Source organism: Coregonus lavaretus (genome assembly GCF_964263955.1).
Source record: "Coregonus lavaretus genome assembly, chromosome: 11".
NCBI classification, from domain to species: Eukaryota; Metazoa; Chordata; class Actinopteri; order Salmoniformes; family Salmonidae; genus Coregonus; species Coregonus lavaretus.
The window spans coordinates 43,750,561-43,757,372 of NC_139998.1; positions in this window are offsets into that span (position 1 = coordinate 43,750,561).

A 6,812-nucleotide genomic window follows, 5' to 3' on the forward strand; every position below is an offset into this window, starting at 1 on the left:
GTACTGTAGTTTGAAAGCCTGTGCTGGTTTAGGAGGGAGCAGAGATTATTCATAAATAGTTTCCCCATTTAGTAAAAGGAGTTTGAGTTTGACTAAATTTGAGACTGAGGCGTACATGCAACTCGTTCAAAACAACAACCCAATTAAGAGACCGTGTCAATAGACCGTAGATTTGGCTTCATAGCATCTTTAGACCTTTAACAACGTTTTCAGTCCTGCTGGCAGATCTATGTCTCTGCACACAAATGTCATGTATGAGAATGTAATCTATTAAATATATCGACAGAACAGAAATCTTGACTAGTGATATCAGACAGAGCTGATTATAAGAAATCACCCCTTCATTCAAACGAGAAGCATCGATTGGTTGATTCTTCATTTAGACAGCAACTGCAAAACCAGAGGAAAACTTCATGTCAGAGTGGGAATACAAGTTAGGCCTAGTTAGGTAAATGCACAACAAATGCAAAAGATAACGTCCATAATCGAATAAAATCACAGTTTTTCACTGTCCCCTTGATTTAAGCCATCTTGCTTGACAGGTCATAGTGAGGGTATGTGTCAGAAACCTGAAATGTGAAGTTGAGTCAGAAAGCCAAATGTGATGGCATGACACAATATTAAAATATACTGTATGTGATCTTTTTTTAAATAACTTTTTTTTATTTATTTTTTTATTTCACCTTTATTTAACCAGGTAAGCCAGTTGAGAACCGGTTCTCATTTACAACTGCGACCTGGCCAAGATAAAGCAAAGTAGTGCAATAAAAACAATACAGAGTTACATATGGGGTAAAAAAACATAAAGTCAGAAATACAACAGAAAATATATATACAGTGTGTGCAAATGTAGCAAGTTATGGAGGTAAGGCAATAAATAGGCTATAGAGCAGAATAATTACAATAGTATTAACACTGGAATGCTAGATGTGCAAGAGATTATGTGCAAATAGAGATACTGGGGTGCAAAAGAGCAAAATAAATAACAATATAGGGATGAGGTAGTTGGGTGGGCTAATTTCAGATGGGCTGTGTACAGGTGCAGTGATCGGTAAGGTGCTCTGACAACTGATGCTTAAAGTTATTGAGGGAGATAAGAGTCTCCAGCTTCAGAGATTTTTGCAATTCGTTCCAGTCATTGGCAGCAGAGAACTGGAAGGAATGGCGGCCAAAGGAGGTGTTGGCTTTGGGAATGACCAGTGAGATATACCTGCTGGAGCGCAGACTACGGGTGGGTGCTGCTATGGTGACCAATGAGCTTAGATAAGGCGGGGATTTGCCTAGCAGTGATTTATAGATGGCCTGGAGCCAGTGGGTTTGACGACGAACATGTAGTGAGGACCAGCCAACAAGAGCGTACAGGTCACAGTGGTGGGTAGTGTATGGGGCTTTGGAGACAAAACGGATGGCACTGTGATAGACTACATCCAATTTGCTGAGTAGAGTGTTGGAGGCTATTTTGTAAATGACATCGCCGAAGTCAAGGATCGGTAGGATAGTCAGTTTTACGAGGGCATGTTTGGCAGCATGAGTGAAGGAGGCTTTGTTGCGAAATAGGAAGCCGATTCTAGATTTAACTTTGGATTGGAGATTCTTTATGTGAGTCTGGAAGTTGAGTTTACAGTCTAACCAGACACCTAGATATTTGTAGTTGTCCACATACTCTAGGTCAGACCCGTCGAGAGTGGTGATTCTAGTCGGGTGGGCGGGTGCTAGCAGCGTTCGATTGAAAAGCATGCATTTAGTTTTACTAGTGTTTAAGAGCAGTTGAAGGCTACTGAAGGATTGTTGTATGGCATTGAAGCTCGTTTGGAGGTTTGTTAACACAGTGTCCAATGAAGGGCCAGATGTATACAAAATGGTGTCGTCTGCGTAGAGGTGGATCTGAGAGTCACCAGCAGCAAGAGCGACATCATTGATATACACGGAGAAAAGTGTCGGCCCAAGAATTGAACCCTGTGGCACCCCCATAGAGACTGCCATAGGTCCAGACAACAGGCCCTCCGATTTGACACACTGAACTCTATCTGAGAAGTAGTTGGTGAACCAGGCGAGGCAGTCATTTGAGAAACCAAGGCTATTTAGTCTGCCAATAAGAATGCGGTGGTTGACAGAGTCGAAAGCCTTGGACAGGTCGATGAAGACGGCTGCACAGTACTGTCTATTATCAATCGTGGTTATAATATCATTTAGGACCTTGAGCGTGGCTGAAGTGCACCCGTGACCAGCTCGGAAACCGGATTGCATAGCGGAAAAGGTACGGTGGTATTCGAAATGGTCGATGATCTGTTTGTTAACTTGGCTTTCGAATACTTTCGAAAGGCAGGGCAGGATGGATATAGGTCTGTAGCAGTTTGGATCTAGAGTGTCACCCCCTTTGAAGAGGGGGATGACCGCGGCAGCTTTCCAATCTCTGGGGATCTCAGACGTTATGAAAGAGAGGTTGAACAGACTAGTAATAGGGGTTGCGACAATTTCGGCGGCTAGTTTTAGAAAGAAAGGGTCCAGATTGTCTAGCCCAGCTGATTTGTAGGGGTCCAGATTTTGCAGCGCTTTCAAAACATCAGCTGTCTGAATTTGTGTGAAGGAGAAGCGGGGGGGGGGGCATGGGCAAGTTGCAGCAGAGGGTGCAGAGTTGGTGGCCGGGTTAGTGGTAGCCAGATGGAAAGCATGGCCAGCTGTAGCAAAATGCTTGTTGAAATTCTCGATTATTGTAGATTTATCGGTGGTGATAGTGTTTCCTAGCCTCAGTGCAGTGGGCAGCTGGGAGGAAGTGCTCTTATTCTCCATGGACTTTACAGTGTCCCAAAACTTTTTGGAGTTAGTGCTACAGGATGCAAATTTCTGTTTGAAAAAGTTAGCCTTTGCTTTCCTGACTGCTTGTGTATATTGGTTCCTAACTTCCCTGAAAAGTTGCATATCGCGGGGGCTATTTGATGCTAATGCTGTACGCCACAGGATGTTTTTGTGCTGGTCAAGGGCAGTCAAGTCTGAGGAGAACCAGGGGCTATATCGGTTCTTAGTTCTGTATTTTTTGAATGGGGCATGTTTATTTAAGATTGAGAGGAAATTACTTTTAAGGAACAACCAGGCATCCTCTACTGACGGAATGAGATCTATATCCATCCAGGATACCTGGGCCAGGTCAATTAGGAAGGCCTCCTCGCTAAAGTGTTTTAGGGAGCGTTTGACAGTGATGAGGGGTGGTCGTTTGACCGCAGACCCGTTACGGACGCAGGCAATAAGGCAGTGATCGCTGAGATCCTGGTTGAAGACAGCTGAGGTGTATTTAGAGGGTATGTTAGTCAGGATGATATCTATGAGGGTACCCATGTTTAAGGATTTAGGGTTGTACCTGGTAGGTTCGTTGATAATTTGCGTGAGGTTGAGGGCATCTAGCTTGGATTGTAGGATGGCTGGGGTATTAAGCATATCCCAATTTAGGTCACCAAGCAGTACAAACTCAGAGGATAAATGGGGGGCAATCAATTCACATATGGTGTCCAGGGCACAGCTGGGGGCTGAGGGGGGTCTGTAGCAAGCGGCAACAGTGAGAGACTTATTTCTGGAAAGGTGGATTTTTAGAAGTAGAAGCTCAAACTGTTTGGGCACAGACCTGGATAGTATGATAGAGCTCTGCAGGCTATCTCTACAGTAGATTGCAACTCCACCCCCTTTGGCAGTTCTATCTAGACGGAAAATGTTATAGTTGGGGATGGAAATTTCAGAATTTTTGGTGGCCTTCCTGAGCCAGGATTCAGACACTGCTAGAACATCAGGGTTGGCAGAGTGTGCTAACGCAGTGAATAACTCAAACTTAGGAAGTAGACTTCTGATATTTATGTGCAAGAAACCAAGACGTTTGCGATTACAGAAGTCATCAAATGATAGCTCCTGGGGAGTAGGAGTGATACTGGGGGCTACAGGGCCTGGGTTAGCCTCTACATCACCAGAGGAACAGAGGAGGACTAGAATAAGGATACGGCTAAAGGCTTTAAGAACTGGTCTTCTAGTGCGTTGGGTACATAGAATAAAGGGGACAGATTTCCGGGTGTTATAGAAAAGATTCAGGGCATTATGTACAGACAAGGATATGGAAGGATATGAGTAAAGTGGAGGTAAACCTAAGCGTTGGGTAACAATGAAAGAGATAGTATCTCTAGAGGCATCAATTGAGTCGGTCTCTGAGTGTATGGGCGGAGGGACAAAGGAGCTAACTAAGGCAGGTTTAGCTAGGCTGGGGGGTCTACAGTGATACAGTACAATTAGAAATAACCGAAACAACAATAAACTAACCATGTTTGGGCTGAGGCTAAACATAAACAGGATGTAGTACCGTAAAAAGGAACAGTCCAGCAGATATCAGCTGTATAGCTGAGTTATCATAAGGTCCGGTGGTGAAGCGCTAGTGAGTAAGAGGCCACGGCTAGCGTGTGCTACGTCCGTTTTGTTGTAGCCAGCTGGTAGCGATGAATCCGGAGTTAAAGGTCCAGTGATTCAGTGATTCCGGCGGAAAAACTGATATGTTCTGGGTCGATAACGCGCTGTGCAGACTGGCCGAATATCCGGTGATCAATGTCCAGTGATTAAAAATTAATCCCGCGGAAAAAAATCCAATATTCTGGGTGCAACACCGCTAGCTGTGGCTAATAGCAAGTAGCTAGTTCAGTAGCTAGTTCAGTTTAGTGAGTAAGAGGCCACGGATAACGTGTGCTAACGGGCCAGGGCTAGCAGATGGATGGAATCTTCGTGGTTAACGTCGTAACCATATCAGACGATTTCGTCGGCAGACCAGTCGTGTAGGATCGGCGGGGCTCCGTGTCAACACTAGGTGGTCCCGTCCGGTTGATAGAGAGGTAGATAGCCGGGAGATGGGCCTAGCTCGGGATGATTAGCCAGACCACAGCGTCCGTTTTGTTGTTGTTGTAGCCAGCTGGTAGCGATGAATCCGGAGTTAAAGGTCCAGTGAATCAGTGATTCCGGCAGAAAAACTGATATGTTCTGGGTCGATAACGCGCTGTGCAGACTGGCCGAATATCCGGTGATCAATGTCCAGTGATTAAAATTAATCCCGCGGAAAAATCCAATGTTCTGGGTGAAACACCGCTAGCTGTGGCTAGTTAGCTGGCTAGCTAGTTTCAACTGGAGATTCTAGATTCTAGATAAAAGGTAAGTCAATAATAGAATCCGTTCCACATTGAGTGAGGCGGGTTGCAGGAAAGTATATTTTGTAGAAGGATGAAAAGTCTGATAGGGAAATATGTACGAAAAATACAAAAAAACAGGGTATTTACAGGCTATTTACAGACACACGACAGAAACAGACACCCCACTCCCTAACTTAAACTCTTTGGCTGCCGATTTAGCTTAGTAATTCATTTTTCCCTTAAGTTTAAATACCTCACATGAGGAAATTTATGAGCATTTTATGAATGAATTCTTCATAAAGACTGAGTACAATGATGACTAACTTTCTTTAAAATGTCCCTCATAGTGACCTCCTCCATGTTGGCTTTGGCCAGCAGTTTCTCCACTGTCCTTTTCAGCTGATCATCAATTGATGGATTTCTGACCATCTTAATCAAGGGCTCATTATCTGCACTGTCATCAGTAACGTCATCATTCAACTCTGATTCTGTTAAAGCACTAAAATCAATAGTGAGGGAAAAAAATGTTTTTTAAATACTTTACCTCAAAAAATATAAATACCACAGGACCTCTTTCTCAAATGTGGGTGACTTTGCAGGACTGCTGGTTTTCATTCTTGTCCTTCAGACCTTGGACATCAGGTTGAATAGAACCAATCCGTGATATTCATATCTCCAGGTGGTCAATATAGCTATCACAGGATGGGATAATGAAACTAAATGGTCAGCTAACAATAATTACCTGTGGCTGAACCAGTTATACACTCTGAGGGAGATGTAGCAAGGCTGGCATTGGAATGGTCATCCCTTGTCTGGGACGGTTTCTTCTCTACCCCAGCATGGACGGCTTGTTCAATAGGGCGATATGGGCGACGCACTGCCAAACGGGAAAAGGAAGGGATTTTTTTTCTAATCAATTATATCACGGCAACAGCAGTTATCAGTGTTCACGTCTGATCTGCCAGCCACTAAATGTCAAATCAGGCTAAAGTCGTGCTTCAAATGGCCCCGCCCGTTTTTTGGGCGATTTCAGTCAGGTTGAAAATCGCCCAGAAGTCTCTCATAGCCTGTCATGTAAAATCTATTTTTTTCACATTTCAAAGCTTTCAATACATTCTCTATGGGTGTCTGTGTGCATGCACTTACGCGCTTTCGTCATACGTGACGTAACGTTGAACGTAACTAAGACAATGGCGGCTACCAGCGTCTATGTTGCGACCTGCAGTGTGGCGTTATTTTATGTTTTTAATTTGTAGACTTAGTTTACAAACATTCTGCAAACATTCTGCTTTGGACTGATCTTCGGTTTTGGACTGATCTTGTTGATCGTGTACATACCCGCTACGAACGGACTAAATAATGAAAACGCTGCTGGCAGCGGAATCCCAATACAGCTGGGAGACTTGACTGGATGACAGAGTCCCGGACAGAGAGGTGGAGCCGGCCACCTTCACCCTGGTCAGAGCGGACCGCGATCCTGGTAAGAGAGCGACTCTGTACCCCGACATTGAACTGCTTTCTGTGTCATTGAACCTTACTATTGTTGATAAAACAAGTTTACTGGAGAACGGAGAAAAAGTAGAGACTTTTGGACAAGGTGGATAATTGTATAATATAAGGCAGTTTATTCAGAGGTAAAGATATCTGGAATCGCGTGCACGGACC